At 48.0% G+C, this 11,958-nt stretch overlaps 1 long non-coding RNA gene across 1 annotated transcript in view; it reads left to right on the top strand.

Annotated features, from left to right (window-relative positions):
* Nucleotides 1-10,265: 10,265 nt before the first annotated feature.
* Nucleotides 10,266-11,958, top strand: part of LOC116082472 — an 8,502-nt gene continuing 6,809 nt past the window's right edge. The window contains exons 1-2 of the long non-coding RNA XR_004115325.1: nucleotides 10,266-10,417; nucleotides 11,223-11,373. This is a non-coding gene — a long non-coding RNA (uncharacterized LOC116082472). The remainder of the gene's footprint in view (nucleotides 10,418-11,222; nucleotides 11,374-11,958) is intronic.

The raw sequence follows: 11,958 nt of genomic DNA, 5'->3' as shown, positions 1-11,958 counted from the left end.
GGGGGGGGGGGGGGGGGCGCAGACACAGAAGAAGGCAGAGCCTTGGCTGTCCCCGGAGGTTTGCAAACCATTCCTGAATTCCTACTTTCCCTTTCGACTGTAAGGAAGGATTTGGAGCAACATGGAGCAACAGCCAGCCAGCCGAAGCCCTACACACCGGAACACAAAACTGCACCCTAATGGAAACGACCCCTCCCCACACACCCCCTCCCCAAGTCACAGGTGTTCCGTCTTCCTGGTCAGACTATGTGCCAGAATTCCTTCTGTCCTTTGTTCGCCTCCGAAGGGTTTTCTACTGCTACTTTCTTTTTTTCTTTTTTTCTTTTTTTGAGGGGTGAGTTGGGGGAGGGGGGGCCTGGTTGTTATTTAATTAGATTTTGAGAGGAAAAAAACAACATGACAGGCAAGTTGTAAATCCGGGCAGCTGCAGGGAGGAGGGAGGTGGACAGGAGGAAGAGAGAATCATTCTTTTTCAATTAGAGATCAGGAAAGAAGGCTGGCTCAGCTGCAGGGGGAAACTGGAGCAGCTGCAGGGGACAGGAGAGAGGGACAGAAGCAAAGAGATAGAATGTGCCCCCCCCCCCAGGGGGCTGGCTGGAGTGTGCACCAAGCTAGGGGTTTAGGACCTGTGTCTGGAAGTCAAAGGTGGAAGGAGCCAGTCAGCCTTCACTCAGCAAAGCTCCGCTCCTAGGAAGGTCCGAGGCGGGAACGCAATCTAGAAGTGAGTTTATTACACAGTCAGTGTCCACCACTCACAACTCGCAGTCAGGGTCTGACTTGCTGGGAGGAGTGGGAGAGAACTGGTGGCCTCACCTTCCTGTCATCTTAGTGACTAAGACGACACCTAAGCTCCACATCAGGCCTGCAGGCCATAATCAGCCCTAGCAGCCCCATGGGCGTTTGAGTTCTGTCCTGGGAATGGAAGGTGTGCTGACACACAGGGGCAGCTGCTCCGAAGAGTGACAGAGCTGCAGCAAACCCAAGCCACAAGCTTGCCTTCTGCTCCGAAAGATAAGCTAAGAAAAACATGGGAGCCCTCCCACCATGCTGGAGGGCAAAGCCAGCAAAACTTCAAGGTTCACGCAGGGCCTGGGAAGAGAGCTCCATCGCTTTGTTGGTAAAGCCCTGGCAGCACAGGCTCCAAGACTGGAGTCCAGTCCCCAGGAGCTGTGATGGCTGCTGCTCTTAAACCCAGCACTGGGGGAGGGGGGGGAGGGAGAGAAGGGGGGTCACTGGCAAGCCAGCCTAACTTAATCAGTGAATTCCAGACCAGTGAAAGACTGTCTCAAAAAAAAAAAAAAAAAAAGGTGCATGGCTTCTTAGGAATGACACCTAAGGCTGATCTCTGCTTCCACATGCAAACATTCATATGCATCTCCACTCGAATGCATGTACACACACATACATGCACAAGCATGCACACACGGGCACAAGTGTGCACACACATACATACACTAGCATGCACACACGAGCACAAGTGTGCACACACATACATGCACAAGCATGCACACACGGGCACAAGTGTGCACACACATACATACAGACAACCAAGACCCAAAGCTGGTTCCGTGCTTATTCACTCTGACCTAGAGTGAAAACAGAGCGCCTGGTTTTGGAGTTTGGGGTCAGGTTTATTTTTGTATTGTTTATGTTCTTTGCTGTGAGTTAACCGACGGGCATGTGGTAGGCAAGCTCTCCACCAATGAGCTACACCCCAGTCCAGTCCCTGATTGAAAGTAAGTGCTCACATAGATTTGACCTACTAAGTCCAGTGCCTTGACCGATTGTGAGTGCTCTCATTTGTGGACCTACTAAGTCCACTTTTATGATGAAACTCTCCCTAAGAAAAGCATTTAAAGATGCGCCTGGCAAGCTAATAAGAGGTACTACAAGCCATAAGAGGTGCTAGAGGGAGCTCAGGGCACAGAGTGCTTCTGGAGCCGGAGCATTCCATAGCCTGATACCACTTTACGGCGCCATAAATAAGAAAGCAACTGTGCCATTCTGAGTTTGCTACTACTGCATCCCTGTAAAGATAGGAACAGTAGCCCCGTTCCTAAGTGGTGAAATGTTGCGTGTTTTCTTTGGCTGCGCTGCAGTTGAGCACCCCACAGCTTGATTCCCTGTGATTCAAATGGTAACCTCAGGGTTAGATGTCAACTCCACTGCTCTTCTGGCCATTGAGCCTGGTGAGTACAGTATGGAAGCAGATCAAGAAGCCAGCCCTTTGTGGGGTTGGTTTTGAGGGAGGACACGGAGGAGTAAGACTCCTGCTTCCTATACTGTGTGATGGCCACTTGGCATGGCTGTGTGTCCACTGGCTAGGGGACATCTGTTATATAAAATGAGAGACTGACTTGAGAAGCCCCTCTGAACTCATACAATGTGCAGGATGCACAGCCAAGAGCCAGGCCCCTGGCATATAGCTTGCTGTCAAAATAAAGTCCAACAGGACTTCATGCAAAATATTGTACACACCACAGCTAAGGGTAGAGGGCAAAATTCCCATTCACTCCCTTTGAATGAAAATGCCTACTTTCCAGACAGGAATGAGCCCTCTCTGAAAGCCTGGCAAGGTGGTACAGACCTGTGATCCCAGGATTCGGGAGGCAGAGGCAGACATTCAAGGTTCTCCTTGGTCCTACGTGGCTGGGTCTAGACAGAACACCCTGTCTCGAATGAACAAAACCTCTGTTCCCACTGTCTGCATAATACACAGGAGGATTGTAAGACTGTATGACTTACATATATTCAACCTGTTTTGGGACTTGTGAGTGCCTCTTAAATGTTGGATTTTATTCATTTGACACAAAAAGTAATAACTTTTGAGCAAATTCGTATTAGCACTACTACTATTTTGTTTACCACACTTTTTCCATAGGGCTTGCTATGTTCCAGGCGCTGTTGTAAGCACCACTTAAATCTTATAGTGACCCTGAGAGGTCACTATAGATGAAGAAACTGGCACAGAGAGGTTAATCAACTCCATAGTGGTGACCCAGCCAGGAGGTTCACAAGCTGTGTTCTGAATACCAAGTCCTCTGGCTGGGTTTCATAAGGAAGACATGGAATTCTCCACATAGCGTTTTCAAAGATCCTTTAGGTTTAGGACAAACTGTTTAGTTTACCAAGGACAAGATCATCATGTACCTGAATTTTCGAAAATATGGCCTCCTTAATAGTCCCAAACTAGGGTGTCCGTCCAGGATGTGGTTACAGGGTGACCTCTTGTGGTCAGTGTGAGTATTACACCCATAGAGTGTAGGCCCCTCTGAAATTTCCTGTGTGCAGCTGCTGACCCTCAGTGGCCAATGGGATCTGCCATTTTCTGCTGCAACTAGTGGCCCTAAGAAGGTAGGGAGATGGCTCGGTGGGTAAAAGCTCCTGCCATGCATGCATGAGGACCTGAGTTCAAATCCCTAGCATTCACACCGAAAGCCAAGCATGGCTGTGTGTGTCAGTGAGTTCAGTAGCAAACAGAGATAGGATTCTGAAAGCGCACTGGCCACCCAGTCTCGCTGACACAACAAGCTTTGGGTTCAGGAAGACCTCCTCTCAAGGGAATAAGGCATCGAGCAATGGGACAGGGCACTCAGCTCCTCAAGCATATGAATGAGTATGCTTGCACACGCGTGTATAGGCAAACATTATAAAAACGAACATCTTTTTTTTAAAGGTCAAGCAGGCTGGGCCTGGAGGATGTTTCTTCAGGATTCTATGCAACAGGGGAGTGCCCAATGCCACCCAGCTAGCTATGGGGATGGAATCTTAGCTGCTTCACTTGCAGCTAGCTAGCCTGGGCCTAGTGGAAAAAACTCCAGAAAAAACCCAAGTGACCAGTGCCCCCTGTTCTTATAATAAGACTAGGTCTCCTCTGGGCTTTGGTTGTTCAACACTCATTACCTGCAAACTCACAGAAATTTCACATTGGGGGTGGGGGGAGGAACCCACAGGAAAGGTCAGGAGACAAGGCAGGATGTGAGGGGAGAGATTGTGTTGGCACACATGCATGAGAATGTCACCCTGACGGGGCTGGTGAGGCTGCTCAGTGGGTGAGCTCTGGCCACACAAGTGTTTGGATCCCAGAACCTGCACACAGTGAGATAGAAGATGAAAAGAAGGGAATCCCTGGAAACAACAGGCCAGCTAGCCTGATGAACACAGAGGCAAATGCATATGACACCTGTACTTAGACATCTTCAAACAGAAACATCTTCAGGAGGAATGTGAAAAAGAAGCAGACATAAGAATAAGGACTGTGGGGCTGGAGAGATGGCTCAGCAGTTACGAGCACTGACTGTTCTTCCAGAGGTCCTGAGTTCAAATCCCAGCAACCACATGGTGGCTCACAACCAACTGTAATGAGATCTGATGCCCTCTTATAGTGCATCTGAAGACTGCTACAGTGTACTTATTATAATAATAAATAAATCTTTAAAAAAAAAAAAAAAAGAAAGAAAGAAAGACTATGGCTGGGAGTGAGGCCCAGCAGGACTGACTGGGTACCAGAAACCACAGATGGCAGGCACAGTGTGACGTGAGGAGCCATGTCGGTATGGAATAGGTTTAGGATTTGAAGCCACCCAAGGATCATCACCATTGGGCAATGGTAGATGTGGGGAGTTGTGAGACTCATTAAGGCCACAGCCACCTCTGAATTCAAGCAGACATGAGAGGGCAGACTGCTGTAGAGCCCTTCTGTGTGCCTGCGCTCTCTGACCCATGGTGATAGCAGGGTTGGAGTTTGCTTAGATTGGGAAGTGGTGGGGGTTGCATGCAGAGCCTCATGTGAGCTGGCCACATGCTCTAGGCCTGGGCTGCATCTCCAGTCTGAATACTGCACAGGTCTCCACCGGGACACAACATTCCTAGTGTCTCATATGACTAACAGTGGCCTCAGAGTCTAGATTGCATCTCAGACACAGAGCATACACTGGGCAGTGCCCGCTGTGGCCCACCACCGTGTCACCTGAGGAAAAAGTGGGTCCCACCAGGCTGTGAGCAGTAAGATGGTCCTCAGACCCCTCATCCAAATTCCTCTGTTTCATGCTTGCTTTACCCTGGCACTCACCCTCAAATATAGATACATCTTTTTAAAGAGATTTACTTATTTTATGTTTATGAGTGCACTGTAGCTGTCTTCAGACACACCTGAAGAGGGTATCAGATCCCATTACAGATGGTTGTGAGCCACCATGTGGTGGCTGGGAATTGAACTCAGGACCTCTGGAAGAACAGTCAGTGCTCTTAGCCACTAAGCCATCTCTCTAGTCCCTACTTTTTTCTTTTTCTTATCTATCCAGTTGAGAAATATATCCATGCCTCCTTTTCTCAATCACAGATCATCCTTTGAATTCTACAAGCTATCCTAAGATAGCTTCCCATCTAAATGGAGCTTGTACCCAAACTTATTTCTTTGTCATTGTCACATATTGGTATGTTATGAAGCATCTCACGGATTTCTGGGTTCAGAACCATGGGGCACACTCGGAACGACGCACTTTATTTTCGGGTCTGAAATCACTCTCAAGTGCTCTATTATAGTTCTAGTGAAATCACCAACACTGTGAGGATTCAGGGACTCCTGTGGCGCAGAGTATAGTAACTGCTGATGTAGGCCTTTGGTGTCTTCCAAAGCTCCTAATTGAAAGTTTAATCACCAGCTTGGTGCCTTATCTGGAAAAAATAGAGTCTGCAGGATGTAGGACTGGTGGGAGGAAGTTAGGTCATTGAGCATGCGCCATGTAACGGCTATTCTTGGCTGTCAACTTGACTGTATCTGGAATGAACTACAATCCAGAATTGGAGGGCTCACCTGTGATCCAGATCTTGAGGCTGGAAGACACAGGCTTCTGACCTGGACCTAAGCATGGAGATCTTGAGGTAGAGTGGCCATGAAAAGCTTAGGCCCCGGCAAGATAGTACACACCTTTAATCCCAGGAGACTGAGGCAAGGAGATCTCTGAGTTCAAGGTCAGCCTGGGACAAAGCAAGTCCCAGATCTAGGTGTGGTGGTACACACCTTTAATCTGGGCCACACCGTCTGCTGGAGGCCTACCTAAGGATGTTGGAAGAAGGAAGATTCGCTCTTCTTTGCCCGCTTGCATTTACTTGTCAGCACATCTGTTGGAACCTACTTCCACAGAAGACCAGCTGAAACAACTAGCCTCGTGGGACTGAGCAACTACTAGATCCTTAGACTTCTCGTTCACAGCTGCCCATTGTTGGGGAGTTAGACTGCAGACTGTAAGTCACCACAATAAATTTCCTCAATATGGAGAGACATTCCATAAGTTCTGTGACTCTAGAGAACCCTGACTAATACATTCTGGAAAGGACCACTGGGATCCTTACATTTTCCCGGCTATCTCTCCGCTTCCCAACTTCCAGGAGTTAAGTGGCCTTTTGTCTCACAAGCTGCTACAGCCACAAAGCTCTGTTTACCGCAGGAGCAAAGCTGAAACCTGAGCCCAGGAGCCAGAATAACCTTTCTGGCTTTTAAGTTGATTTTTTTTTTTTCCAGGAATTTTGTCACAGTGACAGAAAGCTGAGTAATAACACTGTCCCTCCGGTGGATGTCCTGTGCCCTTCCCGGTCTACTCAGGCACATACTGGGTGTGGGTGTGTCTGCCCCACTCCTAACCCCCACTCAGCAATCAGATCTTAAGTGGGATCACCCGTTAAGGATGTCTTTGCTTCCTCCTACCTCGCTGATACACTCCCCCGCCACTCCCCCACCATCACCACCCAACCCACCCCACCAGTGGAAAGCTCTGGTCAGGATGGTCTGCCAGGGTTCTCTGACATGAAACTGCTCTCTACTCATTGTGCTGCACGGCAGCAGACAGGTACACACCATCTCCTCTCTCAGCATCCCTGCAGCTCACAATCTATCAGAGTCTGGCTGGAATCTGCAGGGAGAGTCTTGGTGTGCCACCAGACTAGACAGATTTCCCTGCAAAGACAAAAGGAGAAGGAGGAGGAGGAGGCGTGAGGAGGGAGAGGAGGAGGGAGGAGGAAGAAGAGGAGGAGGAGGAAAGGAGGAGGAAGAGGGAAGAAGGAGAGGGCTGCCCGACAAACACTAGTTCTCTGGCTCCCACAGGCATGCGTGCCCCCATGCGCACACATACACTTCCATACACACACAACAGTATATATAGAGAGAAAGAAACTGCAAGCTCAGAGCATGCTGACTATGTCACAGGCTGCCCCAAGCTGTATCTCACCTAACCCTAAAGGGAATAGACATGCACAGTTGGGAGACCCCAGGGCACTGCCAAGGCAAAGTACCCATGGGCGTGCCCCATGACTGGCAGGATGGAACTTCTCTCATGACTACGTAGAATAGACATGGGTCAGAAGTGACTCCCTCCCTGGGTTCTGACCCAACCAGACTCAGGTTGGGGTGGAGGACCCAGACAAGCTTGTGTGGCAAGTAATTGAGAGCCTCCCATGCTGGTCCTTCATTTCTCCTTCCTTCTTCCCTTGTGCCCGGCTGTCACCCTCACAAGGGCCCCACACATAGTATGAGTCATTTAGGGACTGTGGCTGGGGTCAGGGTCATGAAATCAGTATGAGCAGATGGGCCAGGCCAGCCAGGCAGGCAGCCAGCACCCAGCAGGGCCAGAATGAATGTGAGGCCAGGGGGAGGAGTGAGCCCCGCAGGGCAAGCAGATGGCCCCGGCCAAGCGCCCTTCCTGGGACGCATGCTCTGATGGAACTTTTATTGCTGTAACTGGGGATGAACTATGCAGATGTAATGCAAGTGACCCCTGTCGGCAACCCTCCCTTTCCACCCCCCACTCTTCCCACCCGGCCACCTGCTTTTGTAGCAGCCACTCAGGTCACACAGAGGCAATAATTTAAGGCTGAGGCCAGCTGCCTGCTACATGGTTGTCTGATCTCTCTCTCTCTCTCTCTCTCTCTCTCTCTCTCTCTCACACACACACACACACACACACACACACACACACCTTGAACTGGTGCTAGCTCAGGATCACCCCCTCTGATCTATTCGTTTAGGGGTGGGCATCTCAGGGTCCATGCAAATTAAACACAAAGGCTCCCCTTGAACATCCTTGGTGGTTTCTTAAATCTACAAGGCTTTGCTAGGGAGAAGAGGTCCTTCCCCCCTGGAAGCCAATGGTTCCTTTTGGAGGTATGGGGTTCCCCCATGACTTTGATCTGAATATGCATGGACAAAAATTCCTCACAAGACCACGAGCTCAAAATTCCAAGAATGTTTTAGGAAGAGATGGACCTGAAACCCACAGACACACGATAGCCACAGCTATCTGTCTATCAAGGCGAAGAACAGAAGGGAAGGTTAAGAAAGGACAGACTCCATGTGTCCCACATTTTCCGCTTAGCCACCAGCTTACTGAGGGTGGCTCCCAGGATCCAATCCAGGTTAGCAAATGGGGCCATGAGGTGAGAGAATACCCACCAGGGTGAGATTTTGCACAGTACAGTCGTTCTCACAAAATCTACAGAAGAGACGACGGACAGATATAAATTCCATATTCCCAGTAATCCCTGTAAAAAACTTGTCAATTCCACCACGATGCTTAGCGTTAATTGCCAATTTGACACCACCTAAAATCATCTGGGAGGAAAGTCTCAATGAGTGGTTGTTGACAGTGGGTTGGCCTGTGAGCATGTTAGGAGGAGGAGGGCTTCATTAAATTAATTGCTGTAGGAATACCAGCCTCCCGTGGGTGGCACCATTCCCTAGGCGGTATAAGAGAATGGCGATCTCAAGCTGAGCACAAGCAGGTGGACAAGCAAACAAGCGGATATGCATTCATTTCTTTTCAGATGGTGGGTGTGACTGACCAGCTGTCTCAAGCCCCTGCTGTTGTGGTTTTCCTGTAGCAATGGACAAATAACCTAGAATTGTGAATTAAAATAAGCCCCTTTTTCCGAGTTGCTTTTGCCATGGGTCTTTTGTCACAGCAACAGAACGGAATTAGGACAACTGATGGAAAGACAGAACAGCCTTAGCCCTAGGAAAGCAGCTTATACCTAGTCTGAGCCTCCTAGTTGGGTGTGCGCCTGCGTGGTGTCTGCTTTTACATGTGCACGTACCCGTGAAGGCCAGAGCTGATGTCTACTATCTTCCATGCTTGCCCTGTACCTTATTTTTTGAGACAAGGTCTCTTGCTGAGCATGGATCTCACCGACCTGGCCAGACTGGCTGGCAAGTGTGCCTTCTGGATCCTCCCTCCTCCATTTGCCTCCATTTGCTAGGGTTTCAGGCATGCGCCACTACCCCAGCATTTTACATGGGATCTGAACTTAGCTTCTCATATCTTCACAGCAAACACTATACCGAATGAGCTAGGTCCTCATCCCCTCTATTTGTCTTTATCTCCACCTTACCCCCACAATCAAGGTTCTCCTGACAGAAGCAGGGTACAGCTACCAGCTCTGGACATGACTCCTGCAGGACCAGGAAGGATTTAAGCCAACAGAGTGGGCGGGGTCCTTCTCTCTGAGTGGACCTGGGAGTCGTACCAGCTGGTGGCTGAGTACAAGGCCTGAGTCACATGTTTGCCCTGGAGAAATTGAGACTCACAGCGGTTAGGATTTGGTCCATCGATCCTGACGTTCTTACTGCAGACTCTAACAGAGTACCGCAGGTGTTTTGCCAACCCTTACCACCCCCAAGTTAGAAGAACCTTCATTGAGCCAGGGAGATGGCCCAATGGGTAAAATGCTTGTCACTAAAGCATGAAGACCCAAAATCAATCTCTGGCACCCGGGTGAAAGGTCAGGCATGGTGTTATGTGCTGAAGTAGAGACAGGAGGGTCCTGGGAGCTTTCCGGCCAGCTAAAGCAGCAAACACTGGTTTAAGTGAGAGAAGAGGACGACTCTGGGCACTGCTTACTTGCCTGGGTGAGCACAGCAGATAGGGACGGGAAGGAGAGTGAAGGGGGAGGAAGACAGGGGCCCAAGAGACAGAGAAAGGGGAGAGATGTAACAGATGTAATGCAATGACACCTGGGTTTCAGTGACTCTTGAATGAAATTGTCAAAACCTTTTCCCGCAAATCCAATGGAGAAAATAAAATTTTAGGCACCCTCCTAGGTTAGGACTGCTCTCTAAAAGCCCAATGGGGGCAATGCTTTGAGAAACATTGAATTAAAAAGGTTTGTTTTTGAACTTTGAAGCACACCTAATGCTGCCAGAACAGATTCAATGTGTCCACAGCACCCTCTAGTGGTAACATCGAGCATTTACAAGATCATTCCACCTGATCCCAGCAAGCAAGAATCACCCGGAAGAACAAGACTGCTGCATAAAGACGCTAAAGGAGTTCTTAAAGATGAACCGTTCCGGTTAACTTTTACCTACTTGTCAAGCGTATACCACTTGCAATACCAGGATTCTGGAGCCTGAGACAGGAGAACTGAAGTAAGTCTGAGGCCAGCCTGGGCTATTGAGAAACAACCTATTAAAAAAAATCACATGGGGCCTACTAGAGAGATGGCTCTGTGGTTAAGAACAATGACTGCTCTTCCAGAGGTCCTGAGTTCATTTCTCAGCAGCCATGTGGTGGCTCACAACCATCTATAATTGAACCTGATGCCCTCTTCTGGTGTGTCTGAAGACAGCTACAGTGTACTCATATAAATAATAAATAAATAAAGCTTTCAAAGAAATCACTTGAGACCCAAAAGTAACTTTGTAACATTTAGTATCTATTGTTCTGGTGTTAATAAAAAGCAGAGACAACAGGGAGAGCATTACCTGTCTTTGATGGTATTTTATTTAAAGTTATCCTCATTTTAAGTTATTTATGTCGTGTACTGGGCATGCTTGCACACACATGGGGGTGTGCACATAACCACATTCAGTTCTCAGGAGTCAGTTCTGTCCTGTTGTCTTGTTGGATCCAGGGACAGAACTCAGGTTGTCAAGCCTACAAACACATGTTCTACCAGCTCAACCATCTCACCATGCCATATCCTCATTTTAATTAAAAGCAAAGAATAGTTGACCTACTGACAATACAATGTCATTTTACAATGTGCTATTTTAGGGAAGTCTTAACCAATGCATGCAAAGATTAGAAACAGGTGACATAAAAATATCTATAATCATTTAGAAGGAAGAAATAAATTAAGTGTGAAAGAATATGGTGGTTGTAACATTTTTTTAAAAGTACTAAAGATTTATAGTAATCTTAATAAACCTTAATCTTACATTCTTAAAATAGGTCTGTTCAGTTGGCGAAGTGGTTAAGAGCACTTGCTACCAAGCATGACAACCAGAATTGCATCCATGCGACCCACTTCATGAAAGAAGGGAAGTGACTCCATCAAATTGTCCTCTAGTCACAGCATGACACGGAAGCACCCACCTAAAAGGTAATAAATAAAATGTAACAGTAAAAGAAAAACATTGTTATAGACCTAACCTTTGGCCCACATAGCAGGTCATATTGGGTAGTTGGAACATCAGTTCCACCATGTTTAGTTTGCCAACCCCTTTTTGCCTATCCCTAAGACAGAGACAATAACCTCTCAATCACTTGAGACTGGGCGAGATACTATTTGTAACATGTGTAGTGTGGCAAGGTGGTCTCCAGTAAGTGACAGCTATGGCAGTGCTGGGTGCCAAGGGTGACAGTTTTACATCTGTGTATGCAGAAGCTGATCTTGGTCTCTCTTAACATTTACTGAGATAAAAGATGCCACATTCTTGTTGCTTACATTCTTCCTACTTGGTAGAATTCGGTTAGCAGCTCAGTCCATCACTCCGTTGTTCCGTGTATTTACCTGGAACATTAACTTACTTATTTTTTTCTTTTTACAGTCTTCAAAACTTTTTTTTTTTTTTTGAATGGCAGTGGTGGTGCATGCCTTTAATCTCAACACTTGGGAGGCAGAGGCAGGAGGATTTCTGAGTTCAAAGCCAGCCTGGTCTACAGAGTGAGTTCTAGGACAGAAACC

Source organism: Mastomys coucha, unplaced genomic scaffold, assembly GCF_008632895.1.
Source record: "Mastomys coucha isolate ucsf_1 unplaced genomic scaffold, UCSF_Mcou_1 pScaffold7, whole genome shotgun sequence".
Taxonomy (NCBI): Eukaryota; Metazoa; Chordata; class Mammalia; order Rodentia; family Muridae; genus Mastomys; species Mastomys coucha.
Note: the sequence above shows the minus strand (reverse complement) of the source record. Positions and strands in the feature narration are given on the sequence as shown.